Source organism: Ochotona princeps, chromosome 13 (genome assembly GCF_030435755.1).
Source record: "Ochotona princeps isolate mOchPri1 chromosome 13, mOchPri1.hap1, whole genome shotgun sequence".
Classification (NCBI taxonomy): domain Eukaryota; kingdom Metazoa; phylum Chordata; class Mammalia; order Lagomorpha; family Ochotonidae; genus Ochotona; species Ochotona princeps.
Window position 1 is genome coordinate 34,527,701 of NC_080844.1, and position 12,009 is coordinate 34,539,709.

Consider the following 12,009-nt stretch of genomic DNA (forward strand, 5'->3'; position numbering starts at 1 on the left):
TCAACAAAGTAAAAAGGCAACCCACAGAATGGGAGATCTTCGCACACGACATAGGTGATAGAGGGCTGATCTCCAGAATATACAAAGAGCTACAAAACAACCAAAATGTCAAAACTAACAAGCCACTCAAGAAATGGGCACGGGAAATGGGCAAACACTTCACAAAGGAACAAACCCAAATGGCAAATAAACATATGAAAAAATGCTCAAGTTCCCTGGCAATAAGGGAAATCCAAATTAAAACATCAATGAGGTACCACCTAACGCCAGTAAGACTGGCCCACATAAATAAAAGCACCAACAACACTTGTTGGCGAGGTTGCGGGGAAAAGGGATCCCTACTCCACTGCTGGTGGGACTGCAGGCTGGTACAGCCTCTATGGAAATCAGTATGGAGAATATTCAAACAACTCAAATTCAACATACCGTATGATCCAGCAATAGCACTCCTAGGAATATATCCAGAACAATTGTTTTATGAGAAACCAACATGCACTCCTATGCTCATAGCAGCATAATCAGTAATTGCAAAAACATGGAAGCAACCAAAATGCCCATCAACAGAGGATTGGATAAGAAAGCTATGGTTCGGACCCGGCGGCGTGGCCTAGCAGCTAAAGTCCTCGCCTTGAAAGCCCCGGGATCCCATATGGACGCCGGTTCTAATCCCGGCAGCTCCACTTCCCATCCAGCTCCCTGCTTGTGGCCTGGGAAAGCAGGAGAGGATGGCCCAAAGCCTTGGGACCCTGCACCCGCGTGGGAGACCCGGAAGAGGTTCCAGGTTCCCGGCTTCAGATCGGCATGCATTGGCCCATTGCGGCTCACTTGGGGAGTGAATCATCGGACGGAAGATCTTCCTCTCTGTCTCTCCTCCTCTGTGTATATCTGGCTGTAATAAAATAAATAAATCTTTAAAAAAAAAAAAAAAAAAAAGAAAGCTATGGTTCATCTACTCCATGGAATACTACTCAGCTATTAAAAAAAACAAAATGCAGTTCTTTGTGGCCAAATGGGCCAAACTGGAAACCATAATGCTAAGGGAAATGAGCCAATCCCAAAAGGTTAAATACCACATGTTTGCCTTAATTTAAGATGATATGATGTTATGTATAACATGTTATGTCTTGAATGTTATATGTTGTGTATAAACTAAAATTGAAGTGTAGGTGAGGTGGTCACAGAAGGTGGCTGGGAACTCGCATTTACTTTTGACATATTGGTTACTCATTACTATGTCAATTAATTCCATAATGATGTAAATTTTTGCCGATGGTATGTTGGAGCTTTCAATTGACTGGGATGATACTCTGCTGGCTCTGTCTTCAGACCAGAGAGGGTATACCTAAGAAGCCGTTGAACTTGACTGGACAATAAGATGCTGGACTCTATGTTTGGTATATACTTGCAATGGGGGAATCTCAACTGAACTTGAGCTGTGGTTATGCAACAAGGTGGAGGAATCCACCATGGTGGGAGGGTTTGGGGAGGGATGGGGAGAACCCAAGTACCTATTTAACTGTGTCACATAATACAATGTAATTAATGAAGTAAAATAATAAATAATTAAAAAAAATAAATTCAGAAAGACTGAAGTAGGTATCATCACTAGAGTTTGATGGGTAAAGGTGGCTTAGCCTAAAAAAGACAGCTCCAAATACTAAGAATGGCAGCTTAGAAACAGGGAGCAGCACTGTGGAGTAATGTGTAAAGCCACCGCCTGCAGTGCTGGCATTCTATATGGCCACCAGCTCAAGTCTCAGCTGCCCCACTTCCGGTCCAACTCCATGCTAATTTACTTGGGAATGCAACGGAGGATGGTCCAAGGAGTTGGGCAGTGCACCCACATGGGAGACCTGGAAGAAGCTCCTGGCTCCTGGCTTCAGCATGGCCCAGTCGTGGCCATTGCAGCCATTTGCAGAGTACATAAGCAGAAAGGTATCTCTCTCTCTCTCTCTCTCTCTCTTTATATTACTGCTTTTCAAATAAATAGTCTTTAAAAGGAGAAATCATTAGCTGTAAGTCATATTCTGCACAGTTTACAGTCTGTATTGAATTGTATTACCCTTACACTTAAGGTTTATTTAGAAACCGTGGGGATAAGCATAATAGAAAATTAAGAGATAATCCTTCAGAGGAATAAATGTGCTTCATTAGCTGTTGTAAAAATTAAATAGGTTATGGGCCTCGTATGGTAGCCTAGCGGCTAAAGTCCTCGCCTTGCACACACCAGGATCTCACATGGACACTGGTTCTAATCCTAGCAGCCCTGCTTCCCATCCAGCTCCCTGCTTGTGGCCTGGGAAAGCAGCCAAGGATGGCCCAAAGCTTTGGGACCCTGTGCCTGCATGGGAGACCTGGAAGAGGCTCCTGGCTCTCAGCTTAGGATCAGTTCAGCTCAGGCCATTGCAGTCGCTTAGGGAGTGAATCAGAGGTGGAAGATCTTTCTGTCTCTCCTTTTTGTATAGCTGACTTTGCAATAAAAAAAAAATGTAAATAGATTATTAGGTGTAGGTGTTGAGCATAGTCCATGGCACATGATAAATTTTCTTTTTTTTAACGATTTATTTCTTTTATTACAAAGTCAGATATATAGAAAGAAGGAGAGACAGAGAGGAAGATCTTCCATTCGATGATTCACTCCCCAAGTGAGAGCAATGGCCGGTGCTGTGCCGATCCGGAGCCAGAAGCCAGGAACTTCCTCCAGGTCTCCCACACGGGTGCAGGGTCCCAATGCATTGGGCCGTCCTCGACTGCTTTCCCAGGACACAAGCAGGGAGCTGGATGGGAAGTAGAGCTGCCGGAATTAGAACCAGTGCCCATATGGGATCCTGGCGCGTTCAAGGTGAGGACTTTAGCCGCTAGGGCACGCCGCCGGGCCCATGATAAATTCTCAATAAAAGATATGTAAACTTTCTCCATTTGCTCATACTTCTGTATAACCCCTTTTAATAAAATATAAATTAAAATTGGCTTAATACAAACAAAAAAATATTTGAAATAATTATATAGAGTTTGTAAAATAATTCTGACAATTAAGACATCTCAGTAAGGCAAAAGAGAAAACTAAATTTCAATGCCTATTAAATAACAGCTACTATGCCAAGAACTGACACGTACTGATTCTCTTAATTTATTCAGGAGGGTTTGTTTGTTTTTTTAATGTTTATCTACTTTCATCTGTTTGAAAGGCAGAATGACAAAGACAGACAGATCCACTGGCTCATTCCCCAGCTACCCAAAACAGCCAGAGTGGGCCAGGAGAAGCCTCTAGCCCAGCACCCCATCCAGGTCTCCAGGTGCACGGCAGGGGCCCAAGGACAGATCACCTGCCTGCCTGCCTTCCAGATGAGGCAGGAGGAAGCTGCACCAGAAGTTGAGGTGCCAGGACACACACCAGCCTTCCAATAGAGGATGTGGGGATTCCAACCAGTGGCTTAAGCTGATGTGACAAAAGGCCCACTCCTAAGTGGGTTATTACTAGCTATTTTCACAGATGTAGGGACTACAGTTCAAAAATATTTAGTAATAAATGCTCAATTTTTCAGGAAAGTCTAAAAATCAGAGGACTAAGAACCGAATTCTGAGAGGCTCCAAAGAACACATTCTTGCCAGTAAAATGATTTTAAGTACTGTGAAAGACAATCTCTCATTCTCTTGTTTGTTCCTACATTCAAACAATCAATTCAATGGTACCAATCACACTGTATTAAGGTAGTGATACAAAGATAAATAAAACAGCCTCAGCCCTCACGGGCTAAAACCCAGACTGTGAAGAGAAGCAGAAGGAGGTATATCCAGTACAACACAACACAGTAAAAACTCAGTGACAGTAGTGTAACCAGGATGGGATTCAAACACATTGGATAAATACTAACTCCACTTGGCACAATCTGAAGAGCAAGGCAGACGTAACACTTAATCCAACCACTTACTTCAACCAAATTATTAGTATATGTGACTACAACCAGATAAAAAAAAAAACATATATATATATATATATATATATATATATATATATATATATATACACACATATACAGGTGCCAATATTGTAGAGCAAGTTAAGCCACCATTCATGATGCTGGCAAACTATATGAGCACCACTTTAAGTTGTGGCTACTCTGCTTTCAATCCAGCTCCCTGTTAATGAGCCTGGAAAGGCAGCAAAATATGGCCCATGAACTTGGGCCCTCACCCACATGGCAGATATGAATGAGTTTGTGGCCCATCCTTTGGCCGGACCCAACCCTAACTGTTGAGGTCATGTGGAGAGTGAACTAACAGGTGGAAGATCGCTAAGTGTTTCCATGTGGCCAGGTCAAATTAGGAGCCTGGAACATTATATTTGTTTCATACATGATTGACAGGTACCCAAGCACTTGAGTCATCATCGCTGCTGCCTCCCAAGGTATGTATTAGCAGGAAGCTGGAATTAGAAGTAGAGATAGGATTTAAGCCCAGACACTGTAATATGGAAGGCAGATATTGTGTCTTAACAATTGTGCTAAATGTCGGGTCCCAAATTAAAAACTGTTGAAAATATGACTAAGTTAGTGACTACCTTCACATTAACTTACATGTCATAATTCATTTTCAGCATTACTTCCAATATTGTTTTTCTATCAGTTAAATGTTCTTTTCACTACTTTATATTATTTCCCTAGCTGCATAATCAAACATTCCTGCAATCAATACTGTGATGCACTGGTTCTTATACCAGCTGTTCCATTTCAAATCCAGCTCCCTGCTAATGCACTAGGAAAGCAGCAGAGGATGGTCCAGGTCCTCAGGTCCCTCCAACCCACATGGGAGAACTGGTAGAAGCTTCCAGCTTCAGCTCAACCCAGTCCCCGTCATTTTGGCCATTTGAGGAGTAAACTACTGGGTGAAGATGTCCAAATCTCTCCCTCTATCTCCCCCTCTCACTGTTAACTCTGCCTTTCAAATTCATAAATAGATTAAAAAAAAAAAAGATCTATTTATTTTTATTGGAAAGTCAGATTTACAGAGAGAAGTAGAGACAGAGAGAAAGATCTTCCATTCGCAGATTCACTTCCCAAGTGGCTGTGACAGCCAGAGATGAGCCGATCCAAAGCCAGGAGCCTAGAGCTTCTTCTTCGAGGTGTCCCACGCCTGGGTGCAGGGTCCCAAAGCTTTGGGCCATCCTTGACTGCTTTCCCAGGCCACAAGCAGGGAGCTGGTAGGGAAATGGAGCAGCTGGGATAGGGATCCCGGCACATGCAAGGCGAGGACTTTAGCCATGGGATCCCAGCACATGCAAGGTGAGGACTTCAGCCACTAGGCTATTCCGCTGGGTCCAATAAATAAATCTTAACAACAACAACAACAAAAAAATCACATGCTCGGGCCCTGGTGCGGTGGCCTAGTGGCTAAAAGTCCTTGCCTTGAACACACAAGGATCCCGTACGGGACCAGTTCTAATCCCAGCAGACCTGCTTCCCACCCAGCTCCCTGCTTGTGGCCTGGGAAAGCAGTCAAGGACAGTCCAAAGCCTTGGGACCCTGCACCAGCCAGGGAGACATGGAGGAGGTTCCTGGCTCCTGGTTTCAGATCAGTGTAACCCTGGCTGTTGTGGTAATTTGGGGAGTGAATCATTGAACAGAAGATCTTTCTCTCCATCTCTCCTTCTCTCTGTAAACCTGACTTTGCATTAAAAACAAATAAATCTTGGGCCCGGCGGCATGGCCTAGCGGCTAAAGTCCTCGCCTTGAAAGCCCCGGTATCCCATATGGGCGCCGGTTCTAATCCCGGCAGCTCCACTTCCCATCCAGCTCCCTGCTTGTGGCCTGGGAAAGCAGTCGAGGACGGCCCAATGCATTGGGACCCTGCATGCACCGGCCCGTTGCGGCTCACTTGGGGAGTGAATCATCGGGCGGAAGTTCTTCCTCTCTATCTCTCCTCCTCTGTGTATATCTGGCTGTAATAAAATAAATAAATCTTTAAAAAAAATTTATAAAAAAAAAATAAATAAATCTTAAAAAAAAAAAGACATGCTCACCCTAATCAATTATGTAAACATCATCAACAATATTTTTTAAAAGAAAAAAGGTATTGAAAAAGGAAAAAAAAGAAGACATCCTATCTTGGTAACTAACTTTTCCTCTCAGTGCTGTGCTGTCCAACAGAACTTTCTCTAGTAACAAAAGTATTTGACAAGTACATTGTATAATGTTGACTGCATGTGGCTACTGTACCAAGAAGGGCCAGGCATTGTGGCACAGCAACTTAAGCTACTGTTTGGGTTGGCCACATCCCATATGGGAGTGCAAGTTTGGTTGGGTTCCTGGCTGCTCCACTTGTGGATCAGCTTCTTGCTAACACACCCTGGAAGATGGTGGGCACTGGCTCAAGTGCTGGGTTCCTGCAACACCCATGGGAGGCCCAAATGGAATTTCAGGCTCCTGGATTCAGCGTGATCTGACCCTGATTTTTTGTAGGCATTTGGAGAGTGAAACAGTAAATTAAAAATTATCTTTATCATTATCTCTTTTTCTGTCACTTTCCTTTCAGATAGAAGAAAACAAATGAGCATTTTTTAAATGCTTCAGCAATACACTGGTGCAGAAAAATGAAATAAACCAATATGCAAATCTTTGAATAAACTAATGGAAGAAATTTATATTAAATATAAGTGTAAAGTATAAGTACATGCAAAGAAAACAAGAAATCGGTTTATGTGCTGCCATCTGTTCATAACCTCCTGATAAAATTTGCCTACCAATATTAGCTGATGGCATCTATAACTCCACTGCAAATGCTAAACATAATTTGATAATGTGGTACAATAAAAGCAACACTTATTTAGAAATCAGAACCTTATGGATAGCATCATGGCTTAATAAGTTAGGCCTCCACCTGTAGTGTCGACATCTCATATGGTTACCAGTTCAAGCCCAGGCTGCTCCACTTCTGATATAGCTCCCTAGTTCATGTGTCTGGGAGAGCAGTAAAAGATGGTTGAAATCCTGGGCCCCTGTACTCACATGGGAGTTCAAGAAGAGGCTCCAGGACAAGCCAAGCTCTAACCATTGTGCCAATTTGGGGAATGAACTAGTAGATGGAAGAACTCTGTATGCTCTCCCTTCTCTCTGCAACCATGTTTTTCAAATAAACAAATCGGGCATAGCACGATGGCCTAGTGGCCAAATACTTGCTTTGCACGTGCCAGGATCCCATACGGGCACCGGTTCTAATCCCGGCAGTCCCACTTCCCATCCAGCTCCCTGCTTGTAACTGGGAAAGCAGTTGAGGATGGCCCAAAGCCTTGGGAGACTGCTCCCACACGGGAAACAAGGGAGAAGCTCCTGGCTTTGGATCGGCTCAGCTCTGGCCGTTGAGGCCACTTGGAGGGGTAAACCAGGGCACAAGTAATCTTTCTCTCTGTCTCTCCTTCTATCTGTAAGCCTGCCTTTCCAATAAAAATCAATGAAAAGGGAGGGGTGGGGTGATTCCCAGTTCCAATGAAACTGTATCACATAATACAATGTAATCAATGAATTAAAAAAAAAAAAACAATGAAAAAAAAAAAAGAAAGAGAAAGGAAACCATGTCCTATAATACAATGCCTGCATTGATTCCAGGCTCTAGCTCCTGACTCCAGCTTCCTGCTAATGTAGACCTTGCCAATTAGCAACCGACGACTTAAATTGGTTGGGATTCGTCACACCCTGCCTACCAGTTCTAGACAGAGTCCCAGCTCTTGCAGACTTTTTCAGTCTCTGCCTCAAAAAAAAAAAAAGGATATTGAAATAACATTTGTCCTGTAAATTAACATGAATAGTCATTTCTACCACTAAAGTAATCACTTTCTGGAGCTTACAAATGTTAACAATTGCTGTTATGACTATTTTCCCAAGCATAGCTCCCTATACAATTATACACAGCATGAATATGGTAATTTACTCAAATCTCTGTATAACAATACAAACCTCAAATTTTACATTATGGTAATATTCAAATTAGTTTTCCATATGTAGTGTAAACATTTGAAGGCGAGAAATCTATGAATTAAAAAACAGGTATATCCCTAAGCATAAATTTATATCCTCAGGGACTACAACCTGAATTTTGGTTTCCTTACTAATTTTACTTTCTTTTTTTTTCCCAATGATTTATTTATTTATTTATTTTTATTGCAAAGTCAGATATACAATGAGGATGAGAGACAGAGAGGAAAGATATTCTATCTGCTGATTCAGTCCCCAAGTGGCCCCAACAGCTGGAGCAGATCCGAAGCCAGGAGCCAGGAACTTCCTCCGGGTCTCCCACGTGAGTGCAGCGTCACAAGGCTTGAGCCATCCTCCATTGCTTTCCCAGGCCACAAGCCGGGAGCTGGATGGGAAGCAGGTCTGCTGAGATCAGAACCAGTGCCCATGTGGGATCCCAGCGTCTGCAAGGAGAGGACTTTAGCCACGAGGCTACCACACTGGGCTCCTAGCAAGATTTAGGAACACTTCTTAGTTTTTTAAAAACACTAAGTCTATCTTTCCATAAATTTTTCAAGTTTTCATTTTTATTTGTTTGTTGAAGAGATAGGAGAAGGCAGCAAAGAGAGGGAGAAACAGAGCAGATTCACCTGGTTCACTTTCCCAGTGCTCACAAGAGCTAGGGCTGGGCCAGGCACCTCAATTCAGGTCTGCCTGGATTTCCACACGGATGACACTCCAGCTCTGAAGTTATGACCTCTGCCCCCTGGTGCTCATGAGCAAGTGCTGTCCTGGGACTCTAGTCCAGGCACTCTGTTAGGGTTGCGGGTATCCTGAGTAGGATATTAACCACTGTGCCTAAGGATTTCCCTTTTCCTTTTTAACAATGACAGAAATGTCTAATTCCATTCCCTAATCTGCCATTTACTATTTCTGTGATCTTCACCAACTTCTTGAATGTGTTAAGCCTCAGTTTTGTCCTATTTAAAAGTAACATATTAGCACTCAGCACTGTGGCCAAGCGGCTAAAGTTCTCACCTTGTACATGCCCGGATCCCATGCTGGTGCCGGTTCTAATCCCAGCATCCCCTTCCCATCCAGCTCCCTGCTTGTGGCCTGGGAAAGCAGTTGAGGACAGCCCAAGGCCTTGGCATCCTGCATCCACATGGGAGACCTGGAGGAGGTTCCTGGTTCCTGGCTTCGAACTGGCCCAGCACTGGCCGTTGTGCGTTGAGGTCACATGGGGAGTGAATCATCAGAAGGAAGATCTTCCTCTCTGTCCCTCCTTCTCTCTGTATGGCTGACTTTGCAATAAAACTGAATACATTTTTTTTTTGAAGTAACATATTAGGAGTTGGCATTGTGGCTTAACGGGTTAAGGTGCCACTTTGGATATCTGCTATGCCCTATGAGCGGGACCAGGATCAAGTTTTTCCTCCACTTCCCACCCAGCTTCCTGTTAATGAACACAGATGGTTGCTGGAGCACTTGGGTCACTATCACTCTTTGGAGACCTGGATGGAGTTCCTGACTCCAGGTTTGGATCTGCTACAGTCCTGGCTTTTGGGGCATTTGACAAGTGAACCACTGATGGAAGATCTCTCTGTCTCTCCTTCCTTTTCATTCTGCCATACTAATTAATTAACATTCTTAGATTAAAAAAACTAAGGTTACCACAACCAGATGCAGATAATGAGCATGGCACATTAACAATCACTTGAATGAGGGCCTGGCGGTATGGCCTAGTGGCTAAAGTCCTCGCCTTGAACACACCAGGATCCCATGTGGGTGCCGGTTCTAATCCTGGCAGCTCCACTTCCCATCCAGCTCCCTGCTTGTGGCCTGGGAGGGCAGTAGAGGATGGCCCAAAGTTTTGGGACCCTGCACCCATGTGGGAGACCTGAAGGAAGTTCCTGGCTCCTGGCTTTGGATCAGCGCAGCTCCAGTCATTGCGGTCACTTGGGGAGTGAATCATCGGACCGAAGATCTTCCTCTCCGTTTCTCCTCCTCTCTGTATATCTGACTTTGTAATAAAAACAAATAAATCTTTAAAAAAAAAAATAAATGAAAAAAAACAATCACTTGAATGAATGTTAGGCTATTAAGTTGACAATCCAGTGATGCTTTTCATTTTATGTTTATGTACCTAACAAAGAGACAGAGAGCTTCACTCTGTTGGTTTACTCTACAAATCAAGAACAGAGCTGAAGTGGAATTGAAGCTGGGGGCCTGGGGGCCAGGAACCCAAGTTTTTTAAACCAAGACTGATGCCTACCAGGACCTGCAGTAGCAACTAGCTCCATATGCCACAGGAAGACATCTGGCCTGTGAACATACGGGTTAAGATGTTGACATTCCAGGCCTGATGTGTTAGTAACCTAGTGGCTAAAGTCCTCGCCTTGAACGCCCTGGGATTCCATATGGGCGCTGGTTCTAATCCCGGAAGCTCCACTTCCCATCCAGCTCCCTGCCTGTGGCCTGGGAAAGCAGGAGAGGACAGCCCAAAGCCTTGGAACCCTGCACCCACCTGGGAGAACCAGAGTAAGTTCCTGGCTCCTGGCTTCTGGCTCCAGATCAGTGCAGCACCAGCCGTTGCACTCACTTGAGGAGTGAATCATTGGACAGAAGATCTTCCTCTCTGTCTCTCCTCTCTGTATATCTGACTTTGCAATAAAAATCTTAAAAAAAAAAAATTTCATCTATCTCTTCCAAGAAACTTAGTATTCCATTAAGGCAACACAGTTTAGTATTTGCTTACTCATTTGCAATTTTTATTTTATTTTTTTAAAGATTTATTTTTATTGCAAAATCAGATACATATAAAGAGAAGAGGAGAGACAGAGAGAAGTACCTTCCATCCATTGATTCACTCCCCAAGTGACCACAAGAGCCAGTGCTGCACGAATCCTAAGCCAGGAGCCAGGAGCTTCTTCCAGGTCTCCCATGCGGGTGCAGGGTCCCAAGGCTTTGTGCCATCCTCCACTGATCAGATCTTTCTCTCTGTCTGCTTCTCCATAAATCTGACTTTCCAATAATAATACCAATTATATATATATATATATATATATATACACACACACACACAGTTCTTTCTCCCCAACTACTATATAACTCATCAGGGCCAGAACTTTGTTTCATACTCTAGAGTGAAACACTTCTCTTAATACATTGTAACAGTTTGTTTTTCTATTAGTTTCTCCTCCTACAGCCTGTGCAACTCTAGCCAAGAATTCAAGTGTTACTAGTATTTTTAAAAAGATTTATTTATTGGGCCCGGTGGCGTGGCCTGGCGGCTGAAGTCCTCGCCTTGAACACGCCAGGATCCCATATGGGCGCCGGTTCTAATCCCAGCAGCTCCACTTCCCATCCAGCTCCCTGCTTGTGGCTTGGGAAAGCAGTCGAGGACGGCCCAAGGCTATGGGACCCTGCACCCGCGTGGGAGACCCGGAAGAGGTTCCTGGTTCCCGGCATCAGATTGGCTCAGCACTGGCCCTTTGCGGCTCACTTGGGGAGTGAAACATCGGATGGAAGATCTTCCTCTCTGTCTCTCCTCCTCTCTGTATATCTGGCTTTCCAATAATAATAAAATATTTTAAAAAAAAAGATTTATTTATTTTTATTGTAAAGTCAGATATACAGAGAGAAGGAGATACAGAGAGAAAGATCTTCTGTCCGATGAATCATGCCCCAAGCCACCACAACAGCCAGAGCTGAGCTGTTCTGAAGCCAGGAGCCCGGACCCTCTCCCGGGTCTCCCACGCGGGTACAGGGTCCCAAGGCTTTGGGCCGTCCTCAACTGCTTTCCCAGGCCACAAGCAGGGAGCTGGATGAGAAGCAGGGCCGCCAGGATTAGGTCCTGACATGTGCAAGGTAAGGACTCTAGCCACTAAGCTACTGTGCAGGGCCCATGTTTTACTAGTATTTGTATTCCAGACATAAAGTAAGTCTCAACAAGTGTTTGTCAAATTGGTAAGTGCATCAATAAACTTGGGTGTGTGTGTGTATTTGTGTGTGTGCACGCAGAACGCCCCACATAGTCCTCTACACATGGTAAAAATTCAGG